Raw genomic sequence first — 18884 nt, 5'->3', positions numbered from 1 at the left:
TAAATTATAGAGCTACTCCATGGTCTTTACTATAATTTCTGCTGTTTTAGTAGCTACCCCTCCAAAGATTATATTCTAAATACTACTGCCAAGCAGAAGTGTTTAGCATATCACAGCAGCCTTAAGCCCCAGAGAAAACATTGCTTGTAATACAGAATTCCAAACCAGTTAAAGACTAAACATCAGTGACATATTTTGCTGTAATAATTGCATTAGAAATCTCTCAAATTTTGGAGCCACGATATGAAAAAAGAAAAAAAAAAAAAAAAAAGCCCAGCAAATCAATTGGAATGCTAGGTATATAACTAAATCATCACTTTTCCCCTTTGTCAAGAGACGTTTTCTAATGTGGGAAGGCTTCTGACATCTTTAAATGGCGTAAGAATTTGTTCTCTCTTTTTGGGGAAGAATACATTAATACAGCTGCTAGAGCTACAGGCACTGGAATGCTATTATGTTTTCTCCATTTTTTCTTTCTTTTTTTTTAGGGCAAAACAAGAGGACACATACACAGCAGCAGAAAGAGTGGCAAAGGAGGAAATTGCAGGTTTGTCTCTGATAGAAACTTATTGGCAGCCCTGCTGCTGGAGAAATCAAGGCTTGGTGCACAATCCTTTCTGCTGGTCCAGAGCTAAGCAATCTTGAACAAGTGATGAGAACATGTAAGACATCCGTCTGAGACTTTCTGTCTTTCTGATGGCAGGTTCACGGCATCGCTTCAAAAGCCGCAGTTGTCTTGACAGCTAAGCCAGCCTTTAACTGGGGACAGCAGCAAAGGCGGGAGAGAGGGGGGAAAGAGAGAAAGCAGAGAAGTGGGATGAGGGGGAAAACAGCACACAGGAGGGAATTAGCAGTGCGGCCAAGCTTCGTGATTTAGAGGCTGGTGAGGACAGTGCCGGAGCTGGAGATGTTTAGGTTTGCAGGGCGGCGTGGCGTGGGCGTTACGGAGAGCCGGGGGACATGAAGACCGAGGAGGGTCAGGATGGATTTCGGGACTCGTGGAGATGCTGCAAGCGGCAACTATGACGCAAAGCTTGTCCGTTCAGGATCACGCATCCAACTGTTCCTCCCTAGTGATCCCTCGATAAACAACGTCCAAAAAAGACGGTGACCTCATCCCACTGAAATTAGCCAAACACCACACATTTCTCCGTGTTCAGCTCTCCACATTCCTTAGAGCTGCGGCTCTCCCGCCTGCCAGCCCCATCGCTGCACTCAGGGCTCCGAGGGCCCCTGTGGGGCAATTCCTCCAGCCCACCCTGGACTAAGCTCCGGCTAAGCCCCCATCCCCAGCTCCGGCTGGGCATTCCCGGCTCCGGCTGAGCCCCCGCGCCGCTGCTGCGCCAGAGCCGCCTCTCCCCCTCCCCGCCTCTCTCCCCGCAGCCCGCTGAGGCGGCGGGGACACGACAAACCACGACAGCCAACGATGCCCCGTGCAAAAGCGGGACCGCCGGCAGAGGCGGAACAAATGCCGCGGTCGGGACACGCCGCGATGCTAGCGGAGCACGACGCAGGCATTTATTTCACCTGGCTGCCGGGAGCGACAGGTTCTGTGGGCTGCCAGCGCCGCCCCCTTTCCCCCGGTCGCCTACGGCGGGGACACGGGTGGCTCTCGCACCCCTGGGCGGCCGGCAGGGAACAGCCCCCACCCGCTGCAGCCGCCGGCACTCGGGGCTGGCACCTTCGGCCGGCGGCTGCCGGGGCGCCCCGACCGGCCTCTCCCGGGGAGCCAGCGGCTCTGGCTCGCTGCTCTTTCCTGATCTCTTCCAGACCCTTCTCCCCCTCCCAACCGCTGTTTCCCCTCCCTCCCATTCTTTCCAGTGGCATTTTCTTTGTTTAATAAACGCTATTGTGTTCGCGGCGCTCTTTCAGCGGGGCTGCTGCACCTCCCTCGGGACAGGCAGGGGAAGCGAGCGGCTGTTTGCCGCGCCGATCCCGCTCTCCCGGAGCTCCGCGTCCCGGCGCCATCCCCGCGCCCTTCCTTCCCCCCGTGCCCAGAGCAGCGCCCGCCCTCCGGCCGAGCCCCCAGGGCCCCGCCGGCACCACCCCGCGCCCGGAGGGGCCGCGCCGTGCCCGCAGCGAGCCCGCGCCTCCTCCGCCGGGCGCGGGGCCCCTTTGCCCGAGCGGCGCCCGCGGGAGGGGGGTGACGGCAGCATCAGGTGCAGCCGGGGCCAGCGGCCAGGGCAAGCCCGGCCCCCGGCCGTCGCCTGCGCGCTGAGCGGCTGTGCCGGGCCCGCCCTCGGTGATTGGGAGGAGCCGGGAGAGCAGCGGGCTTCGCCGGGGATTTCCAGCCCGAGCGGGCGGGAGAGGAAGTGCGGGGTGGGGGTAGACGGCGCACAGCGGTCGGGACTTTCCGCCGGGCTGGCGGTCGCCTTCTCCCGGCTCCGGCTGCCGCCCGCCGCCCCGCTCCCCGCACACGCTCGCAGGTAGGGCGGCCGCGGGGCTCGGCGGGGCTCGGCCGGGCGGCGGAGGAAGAGGAGGGAGGGCGGGAGCTCCGCTGCCGCCGTGGCGGCGGCTCCCGCGCGGGGCTCCGGCACCGGCCGCGCTCGCCTGCCCGCGCTCGGGCGCTCCGGGCAGGGGGACGGGGCCGGGCGGGAGCCGGGGGCGCTCCGGCGGGGGCGCGGCGCTGACCGAGGCATTGCTGCCAGGCAGGGGCCGAGCGCGCTGCAGCCGCAGCCCGTGCCGGGACCTCGGCGGCGGCCGGTGCTCGGGGATAGATCAGCCTGCGGCGGGGCGGCGCGGACTCTCCTGCCCGGACGCACTCGCACTCCAGGGCTTTGCAGGTGCCCCTTTTCGCTTACTTATTCCCGCCTTCCCCTTCCCTCCCCTGCTCCTCTCGCTCTGTGCCCCTTTCCCCGCGGCGTGTGTGCCTGTGCGGGGAGCCGCGGGAGGCGAGGCCGGAGCGGAGCCGGGAGCCGCGGCGGCGCTTGCGGCGTTTGATGTGTCGTTTGAATGCAGAAGACTCGCTCGCTCCTGGCTCCCTCCATATGCAGTGCTGGGGGCGGGCCGACGGCCTTTAAAGGGGCATTGCCGGCAGCGCCGCGCCTGGCGCGGAGCGCGGTCCCGGCTGCGCGTCCCCCCGGCTGCCGCTGCGGCGGAGCCCCGCCGCTCCCCGGCCATGGGGCTGCGCCCGGAGCCGCCGGAGCTGCCCCTTCGTCGGCGCGGAAGGAGTTGTATTTTCGCAAAGCCCGCCCGCCTGCACCGGCGCTGCGCTATCCCCGGCTGCCTGCCGTGAGCGGAAAGAAAAGTGTTTTGTTTTCACGCCATTCATTTCATGCGCTGTTTCGCGACGCCGCGTTTTAGCGCGTTGAATGAATCGTCGTGTTGCAGGGTAGAAAAAAATAATGAATGTTTAAAAGTTTATACTGAGTCATTCCTCTGCAGATTAACCTATGACTGACTCATAATCTGAGAACTGCAGTGGCTTGTAAAATAGGAAGGTAAGGCATTTACGTTGATTTATTTTGTCTTTGAGTGCCTAAGATCTGAATTACCTGCAGAAAAACGGGCGAAATTGTATTAATGTTCAGAGGCATAATCTCATGTTCTGCCGATCGGAGCTTGTGTGTGACGTGACAGACTGTGCTCCTCTGCGTGGAGCCTTTACCACGCATTAGGGCATCTTTCATCTTTTGCTGTTTCTGTAGTAGTAAAATGTGGGAAGTTCCAATGATACAATTTGAAATACGCTGTCTCTTTGGGTCTGTGACTTCTGTGGCTTGTTGAGTTCTGATCCTTATGTACTGTGTGTTGTAATTTACACGTCTTCTATTTCTTGAGTAGAATGGTGCGTTTTTCCTAGCAGATTTGTCCCATAGGATGAGCGTAGCATTATTGAGCACTAATCTGAACTTGCGTTCAGGGACTGAAAAGGAGTTTAGTGCATAATACAACCGTGTACTAGCAGTGTCTAGACAAATGAAATAGTATAATTTGAATAGTTAATAAAAATCTGTATTTAAAATGGCTATTGACTTCCCTGGAAGCCTGGATTAAAAGGCTGCACTGATGGTTGTTTAGAACTGGAGAGACCACAGCATGTACTCCATGTTGTCCTTTTAAATGAGCCATTGGCTCCTACCACATAGGGATTAAGATCTAAATGCTATTTGTGGTGATCAGGGAGCGGGCTGTTCATTTAAGGTAAGAAATACTTGAACATTTGGATGGAATCAGTTTTTTTATGGCTGCACTGGGAAACCCCTTGTCATAGAGCTTGGTAATGGAAACACTGATGTATCATGAGCTTGGGCATTGCAAGCAGCCGGCACTAGGGGGTTATAAAAGTTGGGTTGTTCCAGCACGAGAATGGTAGGTGTTTTACTGAAAAATGACTTGGTGATGTGCTTCTAATAATAGCTGGACCTAGAATATAGAATCATAAAATGCCTTCGGTTTCAAAGCAAATCAATTCTAATCAAAAGGGGGTGCTAAATGACGCAGTCTTTAGGCTTTCCTGAAGTCCTCCTGCAATTAAGTTTGATGGTACCAATTTTGAGAAGCCATTCTTGCATAGATTCAGAGCTTTTGGTTATTGTGTAAGTATATTTACTGTTGATACCCTGGAAAACTCAGTAAGATGGCAGTAGTTAGCATCAGTGACCAAAGATTATTTATGAAGCCTTACTGATCTATGTTAATACAGTTTGTCTTTTAAAGATCTTGGGATGATGTTATATTTTAGGTCTTTACATTGTTCTTGTCCATAATGAACGCTTAAGAGAGGAGAGGAATGGCTTTTTGGTACTGAAGTCCAGCTGTTCTATAGTAGATACGACAGTGCTGAAAATACAAAAAGCCAAAAACCTTCATTTTTGATTGATAAGCAGCCGATCATAGTTCTTCTTCAGATGAAAAGGCAGTTTAAAAATAGGACTGACTTAAATCTGCTCCAATATCCTAAACTGGCCTTGTATGAATAGATACTGTAACAATAAAACATTCTGATGCCTTATATCTTAGGTGATGTAGTTACTGGATTTCATTAGAGTTTTTTTATTATTATAGTGTTCCTCAGTTGAAGGTGCTGCATCTTATGATGTGTGAAGATTGCTCATTACACATTGGTTTCATGTATCTCTAAACTGGTGCACAGTTCCCTTAAAGAATTGGCTGGGGCTTAAGTTTGTGTTTGTTTGGTTTTTAAGCTGTGGATACTTTCTGAATAGAATGCTTGTATTTGAAACTTCCTTGAATTTTTGGTGTCTGGCTCAGGGACACCAGAAGTGGTGGGAGAAGTTGGAGATACCAAAATGAGATATGGGGAAAAGAAGCCAAGGGTGGGAGAGTTGTGTGGTTTTGTGCAGCAGAATAAAGGTGTGATTGTAGCACACGAGGGAGCGCTGTAGTTGCACTAGGTTTTATCTTAAACTTTCTGTGTTAGTAAAGGGCTGGCAGAGAGAATATAAGTGGTTTCCCAGCTCAGCCTGCCCTTTACTAACGTTGTTTCTGGAAGCACATGCCCTCATAAATGGATAGCTTAAAGTCAGTACATTTAGTTTTGCCAAATCACAAAACAATTCTTTTTTTTTTTTTTTTTTTTTTTTCCTGTCTTTTTTTTCTTAGGGCAGGAGAAAGGGCTAGAGAACTGGGAGAAAAAGGGAGTCAGCTTACAGTGAACTATCATTTGGTGCCCACAGTGTAGGAAGATGTGTTCTCTCTCCTTTTTGTAATGGGAAAGAAAAGGAAATAAATGCAAGAAAGCCGTTGGGATATCTAAGGGAAGTAAGGAAAGTATCCAGTGGAAACATCTTAGAATTTAATGAGAAAATGAAGCAAAAGGTGATTTGGTATTGAGAATTCTCTCTGTGTGTGAGAGAGGGAGAGATATTTACATAGTCTTTGAGGGAGTGTTTGTTTTCTTCATGCAGGTCCTCTCTTCTGGAGCCCTGAAAAATATCGTTGCCACTGTGACTTCAATTGCTACTGACTGTTGGCTTTATAACTAGGTTAACAGGGCAAGTGTCTCTAAAATTATATACAACAACTGTAGGTCACTAATCCTCTCCACCCCTCAAAAAATGTTAAGCCTTTGATTTCCACGCTGTTGTTCTTCCCCGCTGATTTACTCTGCATGTACAAAATGTGATTTTAGTAGAATTTCAGGTTTTGCTGTTCATCTAGTCAAGGCAGCCTGGGAAACAAAGTCTCGACATGCTTGTGTGTGCAGAAGTTCAATATTGTATACATGCGATGGATTCCATCCCCTGCTCGCTCCTTGTACTGAGACTTGGGGTGTTGTGTACTTGGACATCAAGACTTGAGTTTTTGCCAGTTGTAGGCATTAGAACCTCAGTGAGCATGGCAGAAACACCTTAAGTTGGAATATTGCATAGTTCTGCTATTATTTTATATAGTTTTGTAAAGCATCGATTTGTAAAATTGTTTCCTCTACACATCAGAGAAAACTTTCTGTAGATTATTTACTATAATAGAAGTTTCTGCTAATTCTGTAGTAATTTAAATGCTCTGAAGTGGCTCTTTTCAAGCACAAACAGTAAATGGTTCTCAAAAATATTTGTGAAAGAAGTCATGAATCTTCCATTTTGCATGTTTCAGTGATGAATGTATGGTAGCTCATAATTAGAAAGGTTTAACATTTGGAGTAATACTGGACTTTTGTCTCATGTTTTGGTGTCTGCATTAACGTGAAAAACGTGTTTTTGTAGATAAAGTAAGATATGCTCACTGAAGACTAGCTCAAAATGCCGTGAGTCTTTACAGCTTTCTTAGGTGTCGAGGAAAACAAGTTGATTTGGATTTTGTCTGTCTTGAAAAGTGTGTTGCAGATGCTAGTGTAAGACGAGTGCCTTCCTGGCTGCCACTTTGTTCCTGCAAGCTTTTACATTTATCAAGAAGAAGATGGTCCCCTGCAGATACCAGTGTAAAACTAGGAGACCAGGAGGGCTGGGCTTTGGTTTTTCCTCATTCCTGTAGATGTGTGCACTGTAGGCCTTTCAGTTAGGGCCAAACCAACAAGGGGCTTCGATGTTGCAGTGCTGAGTGATGTGACATCATGTCCAGGTCCCAGGGGCAGAAGGGGGATTCCAGTCCCAAGTTTCCTACTTCCCTGGGGAGTATTCTCATCATCAAGCCACAGGCCAGTTAAGAGTAGTGTCACTTCCTTCTCTTGAAACTTTTTGCTATGCCAGGAAAAATCAAAGTTCAGTGTGCCCAAGAAACAGAGTGAGAGGAAGCATGATGTCTCAGTCAAGTGGTTAGGACTTTTTTTTTTTTTAGGATTACCAGGATGAGTAAAGACTTGGAGTATGCTGATGCTTCATGCATTGTTGTTTTGTTTATTGATTCCTCATGCATTTGAAGTTGTTCTTCCTGAGGTTATCAGCCTTGTCAGGATGTTTTCTTAAGTGTAGAATATGTGCTGGGAAAGCAGAGGTACTTACTTGGGTGTTCTGCAGGTCTAGGTGGTAGCTGACTGGGAGTTCTGAAAATAACTTTGATGCAGCTAAGTGGCTTATTTAGTGTCTAGCATCTTGCTCCGTACACAGACTATTTTCCGGGTCTGTAATAACGTGGGAATAGCGGTACTTTCCTATGTCTGAAGACATAGAAATGATGAGATGCTGAGACCCAGCAGGACAGTGCAAGCGTCATCTGTTGATAAAGTGAGTGAATTACAAGTGCTGTGTGGAGGCATCCAGTCCTGTCTCCCCTGCAGAGCTGTGCCCTCCTGCACCGTCAGCATCCTGGGACAGGAAACAGCGCTTGCTTCACTCTTCCATTGATGCCCACAGCAAACCTGCAGTGCTCTATGAAGCTGAGTGTACAGGATAGAATTTTTTCAGTGGTAGCTGTTCCCCTGCTTATACTTGTTCCTGGCTTTCCTCTTTGAAAGTTCTAGAAAAGTAACATTTTTTTACTTATTTTGTGGAGCCAGCTTGCAAGATACTTGTGGCACTTAGTAACAGTAAAGTCCAGCTCACAAGCCAAATTTTAGCAATGTGAATGGATTTTGTTTTGTAAGCTCATCTCTGTACATGTGAGAAGGAGATAATTAGAACAATTATTAGAGGTTTTTTATAATGAAGATCTTGTGTGCTGTACCAGATTGACTGTGCCCACTCTGTATCTTTACACAGGAATCTTGTGAGGGTGGATTGCTTTGTGTGTTGGGGCTTGCAAATTAATGACTCGCAGATGTAAGTCTTGATTTTTGCACAGGAAGTATAACTTCATAATTTTCATTTAACTTGTTCTTGTTTTAATCTCCTTTAAACCATCCCAAGTGACTCCTCTTTCTGCATTTTACGCTCTCCAGTTACCAGTGGCTCGCTCTTGTCCGTGTTGTGCTTCTCTTCCATCTTGTTTGTCCAAACAATATAAATGCTCTTAATTTCTCCAGCTGGTTCTTCTGATTCTTAGAAGTGACTTATTTTGATCTGCTTTCAATCAGATTTCTTCCAATTTTAGAGTTGCTAAATGACACTTATTCCAAGGTGGTTTTGTCCTTGTACTTGAGCAAAGTAACTTCATTCTCCTCTTCATTTCCATTGACATAATTCTTTTCTTCTCTTGAAATACCCATTTCCAGGATTGTGCTTATTTTCGCACTCTGGCAAGTAATTTCTGTCTGCAAAAATCCACTTTTCTTTGACCTCTCTGTAGCTACCTGCTTCTGTGATTCCCTCTCTGCCCCACCTCCCACTCCAGGTGAATTAACATGCTCTTCTCTTCCAGGTCACCAAAGATACACTGCAGCGTACACTGCTGTTGTCTGAAGTACATATGTCCATGATTCTACACTTGCTCTTATTCCATCATTTGCACCATCCTCTTTTGTGTTCAGCACAACATCCTTGAGAGGATATTGTGCTTGGGAATGTTTTTATCATTATGACTGTTGTGGTTGAACTTGATTAGGATAGCAGTTCCCTATTCAGTAGATGAAGGTAAAAAGTGTTTGTGGTTGTAAAATACCATGTTCTCAAAATGCTGCCATTTGGCAGTTTGAGTAGAGGGAGGTTGGATACCTCAGTAAATGAAGACTGCAGAGTTACACGTGTACATCTTTAGCTGTTTTGGAATCCTTTGATGCAGTAATATTTTCACTGCATTTTTAAATTTAGTATTTTAGGGGGGAGCGGGGAACAAAGGATGGGTGCTAACTTCATTTGAAATTAAGGACATGTGGTATCCCTTGAAGTCAGTAGTATGCTGTTCTCTGTCAGGAGTTGAATCATGTTTCTATGTAGAGAACCTGAGCATGCTATAGTTGAGATTAGCAGATACATCTCACTACTCACCCACGGTGTCAATATGTGATGGAAATGCCAATGAATCCTGTGCTGTAGTTCAGCTAGCAGATATTGCTGTTGTGTTGCTCATACTGTTTGGCAGGTGGTTTTTGTAGCTGTATGGTTTTGAGCAAAACCAGAAGAATTCTCTTGCAGTCTCTAGGAAGATAAAACAAGTTTATTGTTATTTGAGTATTGAATTTCATCAGATATTTTTCACTAGCTGGCACCATAAATTTCCCCTATTCCTCTTTCCTTCTTGCAGATTCCTGAGAACTGCACTTTCATTTTGAAAAGGATCATTTAGACATGCAACTTTCAGTATTTTATCCAGTAAGATTTTTAGGGAATTTTGGGGGATTTACTCTTTTCGTACTTTGTGTGGTTTGGTTGATGTTTTGAGGTTTTTTGTTGTTGTTATTGTGTTGGGGTTTTTTGTTTGGTTGGTTTTTTGTGTGCTTTTGTTTGCTTTTTGAAGACAGATTTAGGACAAGCAAATAAATATCTACCTTCTGTATATTTTTGCAGAGGAGACTCTCTGAAAATAAATGAGGAAGAAGGTTGGAATTATCCTGTTGGTGTAAACAAAGCTTTAGTATAGCCTAAGTATGATGCTGTAATTCTACGGAATTAATGACTAAGATTTTGGTGGTGGGTTTTTTGTTGTGTTGGTTTTTTTGTTTGTTTGTTTTGTTTTTTCCAATATGAATTCTCAGTATATTAATTGACTGTTTTGAGATGAGCTTGGGCAGACAGACTTTGAAAGTCCTCTGAGCCATACATAAAAAGGCAGATATTCCAGAACAAGTGTCCATATGCTGAGTTAATTGGAAAAGTTCAAAGTAGTTGAACCCTTACTTACAATGTTGTGATTTATATAACGAACACGGAGGACAAAAGGCAGTGAGCAAAAACCCAACTTCTCACGTATCCAGTTGTACGTAAGTTCTGTCAAGTCTGTTGCAAGAGATAAACATTTTCGACAGGCACCATGCTGCACACTTTATTGGTGCTTACAATAAATTGCTGCACATCTCCCATAGGGTGTTTTGTAGCAGAACTGCAGGCTGAAGATGTCTGGGAATGCATAACTCCATCTTTGGTTGGGGTTTATCAGTGTTCTCTACACTGCAGAGAGAGTGACAGCTCTGTTTTCCTTTCTGAGGACAAGTTCAAACATGCCTACGGGAGCTGGTGCTGCTGCACAGTTATTGTTGTTTGGGGTTTTTTTGGAGACTTCTAGCTAAAATCTTCCTAAAATCTTATCTCCTGGTAAAACAAACGCCTTGTGTACTTCAGAAATTTTTGTATGAACGTAATGTGGGTGTGTGCAGGAAAAAGGACCGTGATTGTCTGTGGAGAAATGGTTTGGCTTCTCTTGTAGCTTATTTATAGGGTAATAATTAGGCCATGTGCTAAAGTACCAGTTGTTAACACCTCCAAACTCAAATATTTGTCATGTTAAAGAAGGGGAAAAATTGGTGAGCTCTCCATTAGGTGGTGCTGCTGGGATTGAAATATTTATATACCTAATGGAAGCAGGCTTCTGCCTAGAACTATTTCCATGTCTGTATTTTTCTTGTTAAAGTCGTCTCTTTATTAAAAAAAGAAAACAACCAAAAACCTTTTCAAAGGCAAGAATACTTCCTAAGGTATGGAGTTTTTTCAGTTTGAAGTGATTAGATAAAATACTAAAAAGACAGGCTGTCATAATGGAAAGGAGGTATGGAAGGAATCAATCATATGCTTTTTGTGTGGGTGATTTAGATTTTAGCAGCTGCCTCTGTTGTAGCTCTCATCTGTTCAAGGGTTGACTCTGTTATGTTCATACCCTGCTGCCATGTAGATGGGGATACTGTAGCATGAAAGAGCTCAAGAAATATATTATTTAAAAATCCCAAAATTAATTTGACCGACTATTACAACAGAAACGCTCTTGTGAATCTTTTGAGTTTCTATGATTTCTTTTACACTGTCTACTACCATTTTATTTTAAAGTGCTGTGTTTTAACTTAAACACACCATGATGGTATTTCTTTGCGTAAGCCCTGACTGATTACTGGCTTTAGAAAAATCTAAGAGAACAAAGACAGTGCCTACACACAGAGGCACTGAGTGGCATCTTAAATGCTTAAATGTTGTCTGTCCCCTGTGGTGTGAAGTTGATGCTCAAAAAGTACGAGATCTTCCATATGGCTGAACTTTTTATCTGCCAGTTCTACACAGGACGTGGCATCTGGAATTGTACTAAACACCTGTGATTAGACCCTTGACTCTCTCTGCAGTAGTTAGAGCTGAGATATGAGCTAAATTAAAAGTGAATTTGTTAAGTACTCCTTGCTGGTAGGATTTCTTCAAAGATAGCAGAACAAGTTTGCTGAGGTCCTTGAATTCTCCCACACTACAGGACTGTAAGTAGAAAAAAACCCCAGAGTTCATTTTTAGAAATGGTGTTGGCCAAGAGCAATCAAGTTAGACAGACTGGATTCTCTTTTCATTACAGGTAGAAGTATTTTTAGTGTGATTTACAGAATCTAGGTAACTATAACCAGATAGCAAAAAAAGTTTAGTAGTATTAAAAAGCACTGAGCAGGAAATGACAGAGATGAATTTTTTCATAAGAAACTGAGACTAATCCTTTTTTCTTTCTTTTGAAGAAGATGTAGCATAGCAAAAATCTACTTCTTAGAGTTAGAAAGTTCAAATAATCTCAGATCTAACAGCTGGAAGCCTAGCTTAACAGACTTGACCTGAGTTTAACAGCTGTTGAAGGTAGTGTGAGAGAGCCAGTGGGTATCACATGCAATTTTCTGACTTTCCAAAAGATAACTAGAAAAATTTACAAAAATCTTTGTTGACTTTCTAACCTTGGCCAGGATTAGAATCTGTGATTGTCAGAGGCTGTTTGTTCTTCAAAATATAACAGGTTCAAGCAATAGGCAGGGGTGTGGTTCTTCTTGGTCTTAATCATTTATTTTGGAATAACTCAGTGTGATAACTGCAAAAATGGGCAAGTCGTTGTGTGAGAGAATTTGGCCATTAGTTTTTTACTAGTTTGCTAATAACAACTTAGAGCTGGCTAATAATAACAACCCTTAAAGGGGCAATTAAAAGATAGCAGGTATGATGTTGTCCAGCCATATCATGTTGTATCAAATGTGAACTTGTCATTCCATAGTTACATGAGTGAGGCCAAAGCTGAAGGTGGAAATGAATCAGAAAGGGAGAAAGTTGTGCTTGGTTCACCTTGAATAGAAAGCCTTGATTTTGATGTTGTCCAGGATCATGTACAGAGAGAAGGCTCATAGTACTCTGCACTGTCTTAGTAGATGGATAAAAATACCAAGACCTAGCCTTGCCTCTTCCCTCCTACCTTGGCTTTCGAGTGGTTAGGAGACGAGCTCTGTTTACAGGCTAAGATTTGGCAATTAACAGGATTTGTCATGGCATTTTGCTGTGCTTAGACTCCAGATTGAGGAATAACTTGCTCCTACAGCCAAAATGGTATCCAGCAGCATATCCCACTGGCGTGTTGATCTAAGAGGATGTTATCAGGGCAGGGAAGAAGGGACAGCATGTTGTAGTGTATTGAGGTTGTGTCTTGTTTATTTTCAGGTGAAGAAGGTAGTGTGGAGAGGCCTAGGGAGTGATGAGAGCAGGTTTGTGATACACCCACCAAAAATGAGTGGGATGGTGTATTTCTGCTTTAAAAAAAAAAATGAAAGTAGTAAATAAATGATCAAACACGAGATTTTGCATAAATGAAGGGTTTTATTTGCAAAAGTATCTTTTGAGAAAGGAGTACATGTCCCACACACCTGTGCAAGAATTTATTAAAGGAAAGCTCCTGATAATGAATACAGATGTCTGTCCTGAGTTATTAAATGGAATGCTAGGGCCTGATGTTAAGACTAGATGCAATGTGCCAGGCTTGATGCTGTTACTGACACCAAAATGAAATCGTGTATCTCCATGTCTCAAGACTAGGCCCGGACTGCAGGGTACTGGAACTCGCTTTGTGCCCTGAAACCAAGTGTTTAAATCACTGCTGAACATGAGTTTTATGTTGTGTGATGTTGTGAAGTAAACTGTAAAAAACAAGCCATAATTTTGTCATGATTTTAGGTTGGGTTTGTTTTGGTGTTTTGTTTTTTTTTGGTGGTTTTTTCCACTACTGAAGGCCTAGTAAATTCCAAGGAGGAGGTGGGAAGGCCAAATAAAGATGTACCAATATCTTATTTTGTAGTCAGTTACCAGGGCTCAAGCATCAGAGCCTATTGCCAAGTATCACATACTTGTTAAGTAAAATAGAAACAAGAGCATTTAATGAGTGTTTTAATAACGTTTCTGTATGGCCTTATTCCCTGTTAGAGCTCCCTGAGCCCATATGATGCATTCCTTAAACTAATTCCTTGAACTGTCTCTCTGTTCTTCTGGTCTCTGCTAATTTTCCTGTAAAGAGAAATACTTCTGAGAAAGCTTTAGTGTTTGGATACGAGTGACTTTTGAGGTAGTGTTTCCCTACAGCTGCCCTACTTATCCGGATGTTCACTGCAGGGGCACAGAGGCTGGTGTATAATGGCTGTAAACTAATACAGAGGAGTTCAGCTTCCATTGTTCTAAGATGATGTAGGTAGGGTATTGATCTGTTTTCACTGGCTAGGCCAAGTGGTGACTTGGGGTCGTTCTTTCTGCAGATAGCCACTGTGGTCAAGCAGTCCTCTTGGGCAGTATCACAGCTTTGCTATGACTGCGAGAGGACTAGTTAGACAATCCCATCTAACTTTGGAAAAGCAGGCAGTATCAGAGCTGAAATCAGGCCAGTGAATTTTCAGCCTTGCGTTAACTGGTAAAACTGATCTACTGCCGATCCCAAATGAGGGAGAAATGCGTGGGGGAAATAGATGTTGGAGTGTTACACGTGTTAAATCACTAACCACTGCCCGCAGTTTGCCCAGATGTAATTGTTTCTGGTGGCTGTCTAAACTCAGAAGGCTCCAGGGCTGTCTCCAGTGCGTACTCAGACTTGTGGATAGTTGAAGGAGGTGTGAAGTCTGGGAAGCCAATATGTCCTGCGGGGGACTTTGTCTGTGGGCAGAGCACTGTAGAAGGACACAAGTCTCCATTACAGAAATTAGAGCGTTTCACATGTTGAGTGGTGTCCTGCCTGCTTTCATCTCTCCTTTTTCTCATTCACCAGAGGCCTAGATCAGGGGCTGGACTATAGGCTGGAACACAGCTGTTCATTGCTGCTGGAAGGTTTTCTTTTTCTAATTCATTCTTTATCTCTGGTCTAGGTTTTTAAATAGTATTTTATTTCTTGTGTGGTTATTTTGTTTTGTTTGGAGTTTTTGTCCTAATTTGTACTCTCAATTTCATGTTTGGGATTACTGTACTGAGATTCTTCCCTGTGCCATGTGGAGATACAGCATTAGAAAAGAATTACTGAAGCTTCTCTGCCATTATGTTCCTATCTGAATCAAGGCAATGGGTTTTATGGTGTCACCTTAGCTTATAAGAATAGCTCCAAGGGTTCTGAGCTCTGTAGGGCCATCTTGCAAAGTAGCAGATTAAGCTTGCTCCAGCATGATTTCCAGATGTTTCGCACGGTAGGAAGAGCTGTGCTTGCTCTTTAAATTGGAGTGGAAGACCTAAGGCAGACCACAAAGCCAGTATTTTTCTGGCTGTAGATTTTTAAATGTAGATTTGGTAAATCAGGAGTGCACCCTGCCAGGTCATGGAGGGTGAGGACTTACATCTGTGTTTGGATAAAGATGGTGAAGTCCATGTAAGTACAGCAGTGTGCAGACTGACCAGAAGAGTCTACCTGCAGTTGAGGAGAAGTGTTCACTATCCCAGAAAACAGAGCTGTGCTGCTGTTTGCTTTCCATGTGAACTGATGGCCACCTTGGGAACTGTGCTGAGGACCCAAGAGAGCGCTTTGGTAATTAGGGTGTGGAGATGTTGCTTTTTAGTTGAGCAGTGCAGTTGCATTGCTGATCTTGGTCTGTATGTTCCAGGCATAGAATCTAGGCCTTCAGATGAATGAGTGCATCAGCAGATAACAGAAAGGAACATGCTTTTTGTTTCCTGTTCTGCATGTGCTTTTTTGTCTTTCTCCATAATTACAGGTTGGTTCTGTTGTGCAGTGAAGGCAGCCCCCATCACTAGGTTTCAATTTAAAGAGAAGCATATAGGTACTTGAGTCAAAAGACCTTTCTCATTAATTCTTCTGTTACCATCAGTGTGGCTTTTGCTGGCAAATACATAGCTAAATTGTCATGAGAAGAAAAGTGAGATGGGATGTCTTGATGTACTGTGGGGGATGAGAATGTTTCAGTAGGACAGAATGCTTTAGAAAGGATTTGTGTCACCAAAAGCAGATAAAAAGTAAGAACTATAGAAACTGTTGTTCATGTATTGCATTATGGAGTGCTAGCACTAAGGGTTGGCTGAATACGAACTTAACTCTCTGAGCTTCTAATTGTGTGTCCCCCTGAATGCTCTGTAGCCTGCTAGGAAAGTTGTTTTGCACTGTCATGGTAATAGGATTGTGCTACTTCTGTACTGAAACAAATGTGGTCTCTTTGCTTTTGAAACATAACGCATAGGCTTTAGTTTATGGGCAGCTTCGTAATTTAAAGTCTGTTTTAGAACTCTAATCCTGATACTTGTGTGTGTATGTTCCATGACATTTATTCAAAATATTTATTCAATTTCTGACTTGTAAAAAGTTGTATGGTGAAAACGCTTACTCTTAAGTATCATTCTAAATATTTTAAAAGCAGCAACTAAAATACAGTTTGCGCTTTTAAACTGGCAAGTTCTAGCAGATTAAGAGGAATAATATGACCTGTGTGATGTTTTGGATTTACACTTTGGTTTTTAAATATAATCCTTAAACTGTTACCGGCCCTCTGAAAACTGAGAAAGGATTCCTTCATTCAAGCTACTTTGTTTTGAGTAAACTGGATTTTATACTGTAGTGGTGTTGCAGCATATTCTCCTTGTTAAAAAAGGAAGGAACTCCTTTCAGTTCATTACTGACTAAAGACTCTTGGCTCTTATTAGCTTTTAAAATAAAATGAAAATGGAAGAGCTAAGATGGTATCATGCTTTCTTGTAAATATGTTCTGACTGGCTCGCTAATCTTCTGCAAGAATAAAACTGGTTCCTTAAGCTACTTCAGTTCTTAAGTGTCACAACTCGGAAATGGCAACAATGTGCTAACTAAAATTTTATGCTGGCTAATATGTTTTAATACCATATGGTGGTAGTCTAAAAGCTGCCTCTGTTTCCAGTGCTCACATTTCCATCCTTTTACTATCAGTGTGTAAGTCTTTCCTTTGCTGAGAAGGTAGGTTGAAGAACAGTAGCCAGGAAAATTAGAGCTGTGTTGTGAAATGGAGCGTGCATCTAAGATAGTTTCTTTTCTTGGTTTTGGTTTAGGTTAACAGAAGAATCTTTACATCTGCAGTTTCTGGAAATTTAAGAACACTGTGAACCTCTGGCCAATAAAAATTTTCCCATTATGTAAAACATTCTTGTAGATACTGACTCAGTGATGGTAGTGGTGACTTCCTCCATGAAGTAAACAGACTTTTGCAATGAATTTTCTAGTGAACTAGTAAGTTTCAGTGCAGCTTTTTGATTTGCTGTAGTTCGTTATGGTTTAGTGCAGCCTTTACCTACTATTTTTCTTTTTTTTTGCCTTCAGGCTTGTGAGAATTGTTTCTATATATTAATAGGAGATGCTTGAAACCGACTTGACTTGTTTGTTTCCCAGCAGGAAAGCCTGAGTGCTTAGGCTTTAACTGAATCAAGACCAGCTCTCAGCAGTGGGAAACAATGTATTAATCTGTCGGAAGCACAGACTGCAGTCTTGTGTGTCACTGGGGTTTGTGTTGGGAATTTTTTTCATGTAAACAGGTAGGTAGGAACAATTCTTCTGCTGTGTATGTTTTTAATATGTGCGTTGAGAAACCTCATGACAGTTGTGTGAGTTGGGGGTTTTCTTGGAGGGATTTTTTGGTTGCTTTTGGGGTGGGTTTTTTTTGTAGTATTAGCATCATTGCATGACACTGTAAAGTACCTTGTTCTCCTTTGTGTTCTCGCATCTTTAAGTTGATCACATTAATTTAACAAATCATCTCCAGTGCCTGGGCTTGGTTTAGTTATGAATGAAGGGCAATACCTCAAAAATCATAACAAGTTTCATTCTCATTTCTATAAATAAACCCTCTTGTAGCATTGTTCTGTCTCGTTGTGTGTCTTGCACACAATCAGAACGGACTATTTGGCAAATTCTGCGTTCTGCCTGATGGACTTAAGTTGCATGATAGTATATGGAGACTTGGTTTTTTTGTTTCATCAGTTGTATTTGCAAGGAAGGTAAGCAAATTATTATCTCTATTTCACCAAAAAATCTTCCTCTCAGATGTTTGATTTCAAATAGATTAAAATATGATTAGAACTCATAGGTGGTAACCAGCTTCCTCAGTCAGTCACAGCCTAATTGAATCCTTTAGAACAGTACCTTAAATATGTTTGGGGTTGTGCTTTCCTTCCTTGTTCCACTCTACTTTTTCTAGAGTTTAAAAAGAAATTATGCTTCTAAAAAAAAGTTAGTCCTGTTTGCCTTCAGTTTAAGCTTTAAATTAGGAATGGATAAAAGAAGTGAAACGTGCTCCTTTCAACTTCTTGACATGAACATAGGAAATTCGTCAGTCCTTCAGGTGAGTCTGATGGGGGTTGTGTCTTTGGAGAGGACCAGCAGGTGATGCTCTGGGACCACTCTGTGGCTTTTTCCTTGGAACAGGTACAGCTTCATAAAGCTGGAAGGTAGAGAGACTCTTGGAAAATTCTCTGTGGAAAGGGATGAAAATTAAGCTATTGGCTACACTATTACTAGACCATATGTTAAGTGCTGTGACTAAGAACTTCTTGCTGGTAATAAATTATGTGCATTAATGATGGTGTTTATATGCAGAAGTTCATGTTCTTGCCACGATAAGTTCTTTTTGTAGGTTCAGTTAGCAGTATAACAAGTCCTTTTTAGGTTGTGATCTAGAAGTAGTATCTGAAGGGTGCCGGAAAAGGAAGTAGTCTGGTGCAATAATTGGACACTCTTGTGGCCTTTTCTCTTTCTCTTTTACTCTCCCACACAGGACCATGAACAATTTATGAAGCAGAATTGCTCTCTTTCTGTAAGATTTTTTTTTTTCCCTTGGCCACATCATCTAAGTTGGTGCTAGGTATTAGGTGGTGTTTTCCTAAGAAATGTTGTGTGCCTCTTTGCTGGTGTGTGAATGCCTGCCAGAAAACAACTTGGCTACACATGGCTGTCTTAAAGTAATTTTCACTGTCCTGAAGCAAAACAGGTCAAGAAGTGTTAAAGTGCTAGTCTTAGACTAACTGCAGAAACAAAAAATATTATTAAACATCTTATTTTGCCATTTATGTTTGGTTTTTAGGGGAAAGGGATATTTTTGGTCCTTCTTCTCCTCAACTTTACCAAGATATAATTGTTTTTGTGTTCCTTATTTCTAGTTATTTTTTCACTTTTGACAGTTCCCAGCTTAAGACTGGAGTCCTATTATACAAGGTAATACATATGAAGAGATGGGAGCT

The 18884-nt window shown here is 43.4% G+C and overlaps 1 protein-coding gene across 3 annotated transcripts in view; it reads left to right on the top strand.

The window, feature by feature from the left end:
• The first annotated feature begins 2303 nt into the window (after positions 1–2303).
• Positions 2304–18884, top strand: part of TRAF3 (TNF receptor associated factor 3) — a 66151-nt gene continuing 49570 nt past the window's right edge. For 2 of the 3 annotated variants that reach the window (XM_066321755.1, XM_066321754.1), the window contains exons 1-3: positions 2304–2426; positions 2649–2783; positions 3385–3440. The gene's annotated coding sequence lies outside the window, so the exon portion shown is untranslated. Of the gene's footprint in view, positions 2427–2648; positions 2784–3290; positions 3441–18884 lie in introns of those variants that run through there. The other variant, XM_066321756.1, reaches the window with a different exon arrangement.

Source organism: Sylvia atricapilla, chromosome 6, assembly GCF_009819655.1.
Source record: "Sylvia atricapilla isolate bSylAtr1 chromosome 6, bSylAtr1.pri, whole genome shotgun sequence".
NCBI classification, from domain to species: domain Eukaryota; kingdom Metazoa; phylum Chordata; class Aves; order Passeriformes; family Sylviidae; genus Sylvia; species Sylvia atricapilla.
The sequence above is the reverse complement of the archived record's forward strand: the minus strand, read 5'-3'. Positions and strand labels throughout refer to the sequence as shown.